This window comes from Sus scrofa, chromosome 4 (assembly GCF_000003025.6).
Source record: "Sus scrofa isolate TJ Tabasco breed Duroc chromosome 4, Sscrofa11.1, whole genome shotgun sequence".
NCBI lineage: Eukaryota > Metazoa > Chordata > Mammalia > Artiodactyla > Suidae > Sus > Sus scrofa.
Genome location: NC_010446.5, coordinates 93,618,143 through 93,631,162, shown reverse-complemented (window position 1 = coordinate 93,631,162; position 13,020 = coordinate 93,618,143). Strand labels below are relative to the sequence as shown.

The 13,020-nt window shown below is 46.7% G+C and overlaps 1 long non-coding RNA gene across 1 annotated transcript; it reads left to right on the top strand.

Annotated features, from left to right (window-relative positions):
* On the top strand, positions 5,661 to 8,416 carry LOC102167529. Its single transcript, XR_303098.3, has 2 exons — positions 5,661 to 7,006; positions 7,103 to 8,416. It is a non-coding gene; the product is annotated as an uncharacterized LOC102167529 (long non-coding RNA).

Genomic DNA, 13,020 nt, shown 5'->3' with positions numbered 1-13,020 from the left:
GTGCCTTTAATCCTTCTGTCTACTTCAGAGGAAACTTCTCTCTTCCTTGTAAAGGCCAGTCAGTCCCTTAAATTAAAAAAAAAAAAAAAAAAGTTGGTGTTCTTGTTGTGGCTCAGAGGTAACAAACCAGACTGGTATCCATGAACATGTGAGTTTGATCCCTGGCCTCACTCGGTGGGTTAAGGATCTGGCGTCGCTGTGGCTATGGCGCAGGCCAGCAGCTATAGCTCTGATTCGACCCCTAGCCTGGGAATTTCCAAATGCTGTGGGATTAGCCCTGAAAAGCAAAACAAAAAAAAAAAATTTTTTTTTTTGGCTGTATCATGACATTTGGAATTGAACCAGTGCTACCGTAGTGACCAGAGCCACTGCAGTGACAGGGCTGGATCCTTAACTCAGTAAGCCACATTGGAACTCCCCAATCAGTCCCTTCAACTGACTAATTTCTCAACTATCTCCCATTGCCTTTGATGATGCTCTCTCAAGCATTCCCTTTCTTGAGCATTTTCAGCATCTCCTAGGTCACTGATTTTGTCCCTTTAAACATTTGAGGATTTTCTGTCTTAAGAACTTAAATTAGCACTATTTCTCCAATATTTCCTGCTTGAGTTTTCTTCCCTGTAGTGCCAAACTTCTCCATATGATTATACCCTGTCTCATCACTTCACAAGTCTTTTCTATTCTTTCGTCTTTTTAGGTCCACACCCTCGGCATATAAAAGTTTCCAGGATAGGGGTAGAATCAGAGCTGCAGCTGCTGACCTACGCCACAGCAATGCACGACCCAAGCCTCATCTGTGACCTACACTGCAGCTCACAATAATAACAGATCCTGAACCACGGATCGAGGCTAGGGATCGAACCCACATCCTCATGGATACCAGTCAGGTTCATTACCATTGAGCCACGATGGGAACTCCCACAACTCTTTTTTTTTTTTTTTTTTTTTTGTCTTTTTGCCTTTTCTAGGGCCGCACTTGCAGCATATGGAGGTTCCCAGGCTAGGGGTTGAATCAGAGCTGTAGCCTCTGGCTTACGCCACAGCCACAGCAACGTGGGATCCGAGCCACGTCTGTGACCTACACCACAGCTCACAGCAACGCTGGATCCTTAACCCACTGAGCAAGGCCAGGGATCGAATCCCCAACCTCATGGTTCCTGGTTGGATTTGTTAACCACTGTGCCATGACAGGAACTCCCCATAACACTTTTCTTTATAAATCACAGCATTATGTCTACCAACTCCCTCTGTTGACACTGACCTCTCAAAAGTCACAAATAATCTTATCTTAAAATCCAGTGGGTTTCATTTGCCCAACACAGTCTTTGATCTTTTCACAACTTCGATAATGCTGACCAAATTTCTTTCTTGAATAAACACTGCTGGAACATCTCTTAGGTGCTAAGGATAACACTTTTTTTTTTTTTTTTGCTTTTTAGGGCCACACCCACAGCATATGGAAGTTCCTGGGCTAGGGGTTGAATTGGAGCTATAGCTGCTGGCCTACACCATAGTCACAAAGCCTGATCCCCAAGCCACTGAGCCAAGGCCAGGGATTGGACCTGCACCTTCATGGATACTAGAAGGATTTGTTTCCGCTGCACCACAATGGACACTCCCCCTCCACCTTTTTTTGTATAACTGCACCTGTGGCATATGGCAACGCCTGGGCCAGGGATCAAATCCAAGCTCCAGCTGCAACCTACACCACAGCCGTAGCAATGCCGGATCCTTAACCCACCCACTACACCACAGCAGGAACTCCCAGGTGCTAAGGATAATACTTGGGCTCTGAGGAGTTTAGCCTAGTTGGAGCAGTTCGGTGGATTGAGCAACAGAGACCTTTGCCTTGGTCAGAAAGGCTTCAGAAGAGTTGTGGAGGCTGTTGAAGCGTGAAGCCAACTTAATGGGAAGAGAAGGAGTAGAAATAGCAAATGCAATTAAATCTGTTAAGACATTTGTTGGAGGAAAAGAGATAAAACCGTCTAAAAAGTACCTAAAAGGGATCATATGGTAATGGAACAGTGGAAAGACTTAAGCATGTACTTGGACTGAAGAAAAGATGCAAGTAGAAAAGGAAAAGTTGCAAACAGAGGAGACCAAGGGGATAACTGATGGGGCAAAGCCCTGGAAATACCAAGGATTGGAATTGATATTCATAACTGGTATGAAGAGGAACAGGAAACTCTTCCACTAAAATTACACTTAAGCATGTATGATTTGAGGGTAGGAAAAAAGTTCCTCCTTGGTACTATACTAGAGAGGCTAGAGACTGGTGGCCTAACAAATCTGGCCCACAGATGTTCGTGTGTGCGCGTGTGCGCATGTGTTTACCTGCATAGAGCCTTAAAATAATCTGAATTGGTTGCCCACACTTAAAAATCATGAGATTTCAAACAAAAATCTCTATTTCCAGCTTCATCTTAAAAACTGCCAATACAAGCAGCTGTAATCCGAGACTGTTGACTTCTCTAGATGGGTCTGGCCTCTTCAGTCTCCACCACTCCCTCATACTTAACACAAGTCCACCTCACTCATTTGTTATATGCCTGGCTCCTCTAGGCATCTGAGTTTGTCACCTCTGCAACTTTTTAAATTAAAAAAATTTTTTTGGAGTTCCCGTCGTGGCGCAGTGGTTAACGAATCCGACTAGGAACCATGAGGTTGCGGGTTCGATCCCTGCCCTTGCTCAGTGGGTTAACAATCCGGCGTTGCCGTGAGCTGTGGTGTAGGTTGCAGACGCGGCTCGGATCCCACGTTGCTGTGGCTCTGGTGTAGGCTGGTGGCTACAGCTCCGATTGGACCCCTAGCCTGGGAATCTCCATATGCCGCGGGAGCGGCCCAAGACCAAGAAATAGCAAAAAGACAAAAAAAAAAATTTTTTTTTAATTTTTTAGGGCCATACCTGAAGCATGTGGAAGTTCCTGGGCTAGGGACCAAACTGGAGCTGTAGCTGCCAGCCTACGTCACAGCCACAGAAACGCAGGATACAAGTTGCATCTGCAACCTACACCACAGTTTGCGGTAATGTCAAATCCTTAACCCAGTGAGTGAGTACAGGGATCGAACCCACATCCTTATAGATACTAGTTGGGTTGTTAACTCGATGAGCCACAGTGGGAACTCCACTTCTGCTAGTATTTATCTCTCCTACTTCTGAGACTGATCTCTCCACATCATTTTCAGTGGCTTCTTTTTCTTGTATCGGATAAATGGGTACTGCTTCTGTTCTCAATCTTCTACACATTTTCCCTTTGAGAATTTCTTCAACTATGACTTCTGTGCAGATTACTTATAATATCTCAGTATTATAAAATATTTCCATATTAGAGCTGGAAAGGAATTTAGATTGGCTAGTTCAATCTTTCTAATCCATAGAACATAGTTGGATAACAGACTTCTATAACTCAAAAGAACTTTAAAGATGAACTAGCTTAATTTAGAAATAGGGATATTTAGGTCTCAGATTAAACACTGCTCCTTCTTGGAGTTCCCATTGTGGCTCAGTGGTTAATGAATCCGACCAGGAACCATGAGGTTGCGGGTTCGATCCCTGGCTTGCTCAGTGGGTTGAGGATCTGGTGTTGCTGTGGCTGTGGTGTAGGCTGGCGGCTGCAGCTCCGATTGGACTCCTAGCCTAGGAAACTCTAAGTGCTGAGGGTGCAGCCCTTGAAAGAGCCAAAACAAACAAAAAACATTGTTCTTTCTTCTTTAAAGCACAATTCTCCATAATTCAAAACACACCTACTGCGCTCCTACTTTGTGCAAGACACCATAGGGGAATAGAAACTCAAGACAGGGTTCCTTCTCTCAAGGAACTCAATTCTAGCATATGCACAGGAAGTAAAATGTGGTAAGTTCTATAATGGAGAAAGAACATGACACTAATGGACAACAGAGGACAGCAAAGTTCCACAGCAAAGTTCCAGTGATGGTTATCTGTATATTTAACCATACGAGGTTTTTTTCTTTTTTTTTTTTTTTTGGCTGCACCAGTGGCATGTGAAAGTTCCTGGGCCAGGGATCAAACCCATGCCACAGCAGTGACCCGAGCTGCTGCTGTGACAACACTGGTGCTTAACTCACTGCACCACAATAGAACTCCCTATAAGAGTAAGTTTAACTAGATCTTGAGAAGGGATAGGGCACATTCTTTTTAGTTCTTGTTGTGCTCTTTAATATCTGAGCACATATATTCAGACAGATTAAGTGACTTTTCCAATGTGACTCTGTTAATTAAAGGCAAAGCCAAGTCTAGAAATCAGGTCTTCCAGCTCAAACTCCAGTGCTCTTTCTCTCACACCTCGTATATCTTCAGCCCTTATTTCTCCTGAGCACTATCCTGCATTATCAACTGCCTGCTGGGCATTTCCTTGATTTACTTAGCAGCACAATCATTCTTCCAGTTGGAATGGGTCAACATCCTGTAGCTACATACAACATGCAACAATACATGTTAACAACTACTACTTATTCTGCCAACAGGTCCTATTAATTTGGCCTTCAAAATGTCTCCTTTATACAGGCACTATTTTGGTGATCATTTCTACTTTCCCAGGGGAAAGCTTTATCGTCTTAATTTGGTTTTGCCTTCAGCCCCTGATAAACTCATAGAGCACTAGAGTTGAAAAGAATCGTAGAGGTTATCTATATCCCAGAGAGAGAATCACTTCTATAGTACTCCTGATTCTGACAATGGTCAGCCAGCTGCTGTGCAGGGTATTCGACTACTTCCAGGGCAGCTCATTTCACTACTAGACACCCAAGCAATGAGAAAGTTCGGTCACTCAGTCACTCAACTAATGTTTACTGATCACATTCCCTGTTCAGGCATAGCACTTGGCACACTGGAGACTTAGCTGTATAGGGCTGCCCACCAGTGTTCTGCATTCCCAACTTTCCTGTCTTTGTTCACTGGCCTCAAGTAACTTTCAGTTGAGTTTCTTCATCTCTAACACAGAGATAATAAAATCTATCTTGGAGGGTTACTGTGAGGATCAACGGATAAAACACGTGTAAAAATGCTCTGGAAACCAAGTGTAATAAAGGTAAGGCTCCCCCCCATCCCTGCCCCCAACTGTGTAGCATATTTGGGGGTGATGGTGGAGGTGATTCCACTATCATCTTTAAGTTATATTTTAGGAGTTACCGTCGTAGCTCAGCAGTTAACGAACCCGACTAGCATCCAAGAGGACACAAGTTCAATCCCTGGCCTCACTCAGTGGGTTAAGGCTCCTGTGTTGCCATGAGCTGTGGTAAAGGTCGCAGATACAGCTCAGATCCTGCTTGCTGTGGCTGTGGCATAGGCCGGCGGCTACAGCTCCTTATTCAACACCTAGCCTGGGAACCTCCGTTTGCCACAGGCGTGCAATACATTACATTATAAATATAATATAATACATTATATTTTATACATACAAAAGAATAGTCGTTATATGTGTTATAAAATATAATGAACACTCACAAATCTACCATTTAACCCAAGAACTAGAACATTACCACTAGCATCTACTTTTCTCCATTCCATCACCAACCACTCTCCAAGGTAACTACTAATCAATTTTATCATTCATCTGCTTTTTAAAATGTTTGATCATTATATATGTAAATAATACATTGTTTAATTTTGCTGGTTTCTGAAATTTATGAAAATAGTTTCAAATATATGCAGTGTTCTGAGATTTTTTTATCATTCAATATTATATTCCTAAGATTTAGTCAATCCGATTATACATACTTTGTTCTTTCTTTGGCCGCACCATGCGGAAGTTCCGAGGCCAGGGATGGAACCCGGGCCATAGCTGTAACCAGAGCCAGAGCAGTGACACCCGATCCTTAACCCGCTGAGCCACAAGAGATCTCTCAATTCTAGATACTTTGAAGCTTCATCTTCACGCAGCTTCTTCAGATCACAAAAGCACTTCCCCTCTCTGAACGCCTCTAAGAGTCACTTTTTTTTGGTCACTATTTTTAAAATGGGTTGAAATTGTACTTTCACTTTCCCTCTATCTTAACCAGCATCAGCTCAAAATCCTTGGAGAGCAGGGAGACAGCTTATCATAGTTGAAAAGCATTGAATGGGTGGCCTGGGTTCCAGTCCCGGTGTCACCCTCACAGGCAGTGGGCCTCGTCCCTTCGCCTTCCTGACCCTCCACTTCTTTACTTTAACCTAACTGGAGGGGGTTTTTTGTTTTTTTGCGAGGAACTCCTGAGGTAGTGAATACAAAGCGCCTCATAAACTGCAAATTAATATTCACGTCACCGTCACCGTTGGCCCGCAAGTTTCCAGAGGGGCCTCTGCAAACAGGACCAGGCCAGTGGCTCCCTGTCTATGCTTGGGGATGGCCTTACCGCCCCTGAGGGCAGGGACCAGGTAACTTTCCTTTCTTTGAGAGCCTCCAGGCAGCGGCAAGTCGAGCTGGAAGGTCGACGGAGGCTGAACTTCTGGGTAATATGCCAGGAGGCCAGAGGGCGCTCCCACACTCTGGAATTGGGCTGGGAGAGGCCGTTAGATTTACGCATGCGCAACCCCTCCCCGAGGCCCGGGTGAGACCCAGCCAAAATTGGTTCGCTCCGCTCGGGTTTTTTCCATATAGGGGAATAAATCTTCTGTGTACGCATGCGTTCTGTACAGACTGCGATTGGATAAAGGTCCCGTCCGTCCCACCGAAAGAGCCAATAGAGTGAGCCTCAAGAATCACTCCCGCCCTACAGTGGGAGGTGCTGGGAGTGGATTTGGGTCTTTGTCCGCACGCATAACCGTGTGCACCAACCCGTTGAGAAGTCCGAGTCGGCGCGCGCTTCAAGCTTGGAAGTGTTGGCTCGTCCGCTACGGAACGATTGCCTTATTTGCTCTGTCATACCGGGAGGGTGAATGAGGGAGTGAAGGGGCCAGCGTAAAGGGCGGCGGGGTCAGCGCTGTCAGCGCTGTTTCTGGCAGCATCCGCGTGGTAGTTGCCTGCCAGTCGTTTGTTGAACCAGACGCTGCCCGAGGCGCTTTGGCACGGTAATCTCTGCTTCCAGGGGTAGCTGACAGCTTAGTAGGGCAAGTTAAACAAGTGCCTTTATTACCTCGTACCTCCCTTTTTCTCCTTCGCCTTAGATGGAGAGTCTTCCCGAATCCTGAACCACTTCATGGTCCCCACCTGGCACTGGCTGGCAGAGCAGGGATTGGGCCCCAAGGCGCCGAGGCCCAGCTAAGGGTGGAGACTTGGTCAAGTGAAGGCGGGTCTTTGCAGGCGCGTGATCTCCCTGGAGGCGGGGCCCACCCCTTCTCCCTTGGGCCGCACGTCTTCACCAGCTTTTATTGGGCACGTGGCGGCTGATGCGCCGTAAACGGGAGGTGACTCCTGGCGGCCACGCTGCGAAGGTGGGGGACCTCACTTTACAAGATACCAAATAAACTGCCTGAGCGAGGCCAGTGAGCTGTAAACACGTGGAAACGAATACAAAGCAAATCAATCCAACTGGATGCAATAAAGCCTGGGCTTAACTAGACTTAATTGGGAACTGTGTGAAGCACTGTGGGAAGAACCCGAGATCTACCTTTTCCTTTTGGGCCTAGGGTTTACTGACTATGAAATAGAACAGGGAATACTGAATAATTTAAATTTTCAATTAGAAACAGTCTGTATGGGCTCAGTAAGGAGCCACTGTGGAGCCTGGGGTGGGGTCGCCTTATGTCCCTTTCACATCCGCTTGCTGTTCCTGAAACAAGTTTCCACAATCACAAGGCTGGAAAAGTTACTCAGCCCAAGGGACTGAGGAGTGAGTCACAAGAACATGAGCTACAGGGAACTGCCTGGCCTCCTTGGCTGGAACAATCAGATACCACTCTTTGCTTCCCACCTCCTCAGAGCCACCTCTGTGGCTAGGAGCCCACTGGGTGCTAATTCTTCAGTGGAGTGATAACTAGAAGAAATTGGAACCCACTCTCCTCAGCCCCATCGGATCTGGTGCTGGAAAGTAGGGGAGAAGCTGCAGAACGTCACCACACCCTTGAGGGAAAAAATAATTCTTTGTAGTTTGTAGCACTCCAGTTTATTAAAGTGCACTTTCACATGCATTATCTCATTGTAGTCTGGCTGAACACATACTGTGTGCCAGGCACTGAGCCAGACAAAATGGGTGAGGCAGTGAATTTTTAAGAGGCGCTTCAGTCCAGTTGTAGAGAGAAAATAGAAACTAGTACCTACTAGAATAAGGTAGGAGCTATAAAGAAGGGGAGAATTCCTAAGACATTTCATAAGAGAAGGATACCATAGCCAGCTGTGTGGGATGGGGGAAATTAGGAAAAGTTTAATGGAGGGAAAGTTGTAGGAGTAAAAGTGTAAAGGATAGGAAAGTTATCAGATAGAACTAGAGATGTAGGATGGTTTTTTTTGCCCCCAGACCTCTTCTTACCCAAGTCATGTCTTTGACAAGTAGCAATAATAAAAATAATAACTGGAGTTCCTGTTGTAGCTCAGTGGTAACAAACCTGAATAGTATCCATGAGGATATGGGTTCAACTCCTGGCCTCACTCAGTGGTTTAAGGATCTGGCATTGCTGTGAGCTGTGGTGTAGGTTGCAGACTTGGCTCGCATCCTGCATTGCTATGGCTATGGCTGTGGCTGTTGCTGGCAGCTGCAACTCTGATTCGACCCCTAGCTTGGGAACTTCATATGCCTTGGGTGTGGTCCTAAGAAAACAAAACAAAACAAAAAAAAGAACTTGACATAGTGTCCGAGAGGATTTGGATTTGATCTCTGGCCTTGGTCAGTGGGTTAAGGATCCGGTGTTGCCACACGCTGCAGCAGATGTTGCAAATGCAGCTCAGGTCGGTGTTGTGGCTGTGGCATAGGCCAGCAGCTGCAGCTCCAGTTCGGCCCCTAGCCCAGGAACTTCCAGATGCCACAGCTGTGGCCCTAAAAAGAAAAAAAAAGAAAAAAACAAAACAAAACTAAAACTGATTGAGCACTTATTATGGATCAGAAATGGCTTTAAGTGATTAAAACCTCACAGCAACCCATCTTAGAAGTAACTGAGGCATGGAGAAGTTCAGGTACTCTCTAGGCTAATGTGTCATAAGTCTTCTCTTATCTTTGGCCTTGGCCTAGGCCTTGTCCTGAGCCCCAGCTTCACCCATCCAACTGCTTACCAGGGAGTTCCTCCTGAATATCCTTGAGGTATCTAGTAAAGTGTCCTCTTCCCTCATCAAAAGAAAATCAAGGACCTCTAAGGTTGCACTGGGTCCGCCACACCTCACCCTGCAATTATCCCTGGACAGCAAAATACTCCCCTCCCTTTGATGCCCCAAAGAAAGCACCAGTGAGCTGTCCCTTGCTCAGGGTTCGCTCAAGACTAGTGAAGTTAGAAGACCACAGATAGGAAGTATATTTCTGGTTCATCTGATCTATATACCACCACTCATATGCAGCTTGGGGCCCTCTATGAGAGTCTTTCCTTTCCCCGCCCTCCAGCCTTCTTCCATGGTCCCTGGAGTTCCATGTCCTGAGGACCACTTCTTCAAGGGTGACCAACCCTCTTCAGAGAAACCTTCTCCCCACCCATGGGATGACCTCATCCAACTGGCCTGGACAGGATGACCGTCTAACAACACCATATGAGGGCTTCCACATCCACCTCCAACTCAGCTCATCTGAAATGAAACTCACCTCCTCCGGACAGACCTGGTGGCCTTGACTGGCGCCACAGCACCTCCGTCCAGTCAGTAGTCCAAGCACAAGTTTGGGAGTCATCGACCTGACTTTTTTTTCCCTTTTTAGGGCCACACCCATGGCATATGGAAATTCCCGGGCTAGGGGTCTAATGGGAGCTGCAGCTGCCAGCCTACACCACAACCGCAGCAACTCAGGCTTCAAGCCGTGTTTGTGATCTACACCACAGCTCATGGCAACACCAGATCCTTAACCCACGGAGCGAAGCCAGGGATCAAACCCGCAACCTCATGGTTACTAGTTGGATTCGTTTCCGCTGTACCACAACGGGAACTCCTGACCTGCCTCTCTTTCCTTCCTCCTCTACTGTGGAATTACCCAGGCAATTTCCAAGTTTTGTCAGTCTACCTCTTAAGTATTTACTAAATTCATCCTCTCATCTGTAAAGAATCCTTACTGGGCCTCAATTCTGCATTCCTTCCAACTGGTTCTCAGCATTACTGTCAGAGGGAACATGTACTGGTAGGAGTTTCTCAAATGCAAATCTGATCAAGGTTTTCCTCTACTTAAAATCCTTTGATGCAAATACCTCCTGCAGAATAAAATCCAAATTATGGCAATCAAGGCCCTTCATGATGAGGTTTCCACCTACTCCTCAGCTTTATCTGCTCTACCTTTGACCCTTATTACAGTATTTAATTTCCTGGAGTTCCCTTTGTGGCTTGGCAGTTAACAAGCCTGACTAGTATCCATGAGGATGTGGGTTCAATCCCTGGCCTCACTCAGTGGGTTAAGGATCTGGTGTTGCTGTGAGCTGTGGTGCAGGTCACAGACATGGCTCAGCTCCCGCACTGCTGTGGCTGTGGTGTAGGTCGGCAGCTGTAGCTCCAACTGACCCCTGGCCTGGGAACCTCCATATGTCGCAGGTGTGGCCCTAAAATGCAAAAAAAAAAAAAAAAAAAAAAAAAAAAAAAAAAAAAAATTAACTAAGAGTATTTAATTTCCTGAATGCACCCTTCTCTCTCCATACCTTACATGTTATTCCTGCTATCAGGAATGCCTTCCCTGCCATTATTTGTATAGGTCTTCAAAATCCAGCTCCAACACCTCCTCTAAGAAGCCTCCCCTGATCTGTACTGGCTTGGATTTGCATGTGCCTCATCTCTGATTCCACAGCCCACTTATATCCTTCCTATATGCTCTTTCCTATATGCCATTTAACAAAGCCCAATGAGTGCGTAAGAAGTAACTGTTAGTTTGCTTGTCTCTCGTCCCCACTCAACTGTGAGTTGAGAAGCAGGAGCTGTCTTGTTCCTCTCTGTATCTCCAATACCTAACAGTTTCCACACAGGGAAGGTGGTTAATAAATGTCTGTTGCCATTTCACGAGTGAAGATGCAAAGAGCCTATCAAGGGATGGAGTGCACTGCTTGGCTGGCCTAAAGTCCAAAGGTTGTGCAGTGCAGACACACGGACAAAGCCTGGAAAAGAGGTTGTGCTGGTTCTTTGAAGGCTCTGAGAGCCCTACCGAGGAGTCTGGGCTTATCTAGTGGGCAGTGGAGAAGCATGAGGTGTTGAATAACCAGCATTGTACCAAAGATGGGATGGTGGATTGGAGAAGGCGAAGGCTGGGGTTAGAGAAAACAGGCAGCCATTAGCTCTATCTTCCAGTTATGAAACAGTGGCTTGGGCAGACTGATTACCCAAGGCACACAGTTGATAAGCGGCAGAACTACGAGTTGAACTAGTTCTGGACTATGCCAAGTCCAGAGATCTTGGTGCCACGCCACAGTGGGTATGCAGCTGATGGGGCTTCAATGTTGTCCCAGTGTGAACAGATCCTCCATTAGTCAGAATAGGATAATAGGTTACACTGCAGACACAACACTAAATCTCTGTGGCTTTGAAGTTCCTGTTGTGGCTCAGCAGGTTAAGAACCCTATTAGTATCCATGAGGATGTGAGTTCTATCCCTGGCATTGCTCAGTGGGTTAAAAGATCCAGTGTTGCTGCAAGCTGTGGTGTAGGCTGGCAGCTGCAGCTCCGATTGGACCCCTAGCCTGGGAACCTCCTTATGCCGCAGACATGGCCCTAACAAAACAAAAAAAAAAAAAAAGAAAGAAAACATTCCATACAATCCCTTTGGCTTAAAACAACACACTTCTTCTTTTTTGACCACACCCATGGCACATGGAAGTTCCTGGGCCAGGGAATGAATCCGAGCCGCAGCTGCAACCTATGCCATAGCTGTGGCAATGCTGGATCCTTAACCCACTGCACCAGGTAGGGGATGGAAACTGCACTGCCTCAGAGACAACGCTGGATCCTTAACCCGCTGTGCCGTAGCAGGAACTCAACAACATACTTTCTACTCACACAAAGTGGTGCTGGACAACACCTTAAGGCAGCTTAGCAACCCAGGCTGTTTTGATGTCCTTCCACAGTTCCTAGGATAGAGGAAGAGCACTTGGAGAACCATATACCAGTTTTATTTTGGAAGTGACACACACTACTTCCAGTAGAGTCCATTGGCCAGAGCTAGTCTGATGACCTTGCTTGACTACACAGGGACTGGGAAATACAGTCATCTGTGTGTCCAGGAATAAGGAAGAGGATGGGCAGGAGTAAACGCCTACTCAGAACATCAGAGGCCAATCCCTATAGAGGAGAGGAGAGGCCAAACAGTCTGAGGAGCAGATATGAGATATTCAAAGCAGAGAGGTTTTGCCCAGGATTTGTGTGATAGGTCAAGGCTGTTCTGGTCATTCTGGTCGCAGGCAGCCAGCAGGGGGGCCTCATCTGGGGACAGCATCTCTTCAACCCCTTCTTTTTTGGGGTGTGTGTCTTTTTGTCTTTTTCTGGGGCCTCGCCCGCAGCCCATGGAGGCTCCCAGGCTAGGGGTCTAATCGGAGCTGTAGCCGCCGGCCTACACCACAGCTCACGCTAACGCTGGATCCTTAACCCACTGAGCAAGGCCAGGGATTGAACCCACAACCTCATGGTTCCTAGTAGGATTCGTTAACCACTGAGCCATGACGACAACTCCTTAACCCCTTCTTGTTCAGCATCTTTCACCTCTGCTCCAGCTAAGGGAGACATAAGGCCTGGGAGGGAGGCTGGACTGGTACAGATCATCGAAGTTTGCCGATGAGGAACCCAAGGAATGAAAACATCCTGTGATATGCCCGACTCCCCTTTTTTTTTGGTGGCGCCTATGCCATGCGAAAGTCCCTGGGCCAGGGATTGAACCTGTGCCACAGCAGTGACCCAAGCCACAGCAGCAATGCCACCAGATCCTTCAACTGCTAGGCTTCTCATGTGTCCTTGCAGGAGCCTGCTTATGTGGCAGCCAAAGCATTAAC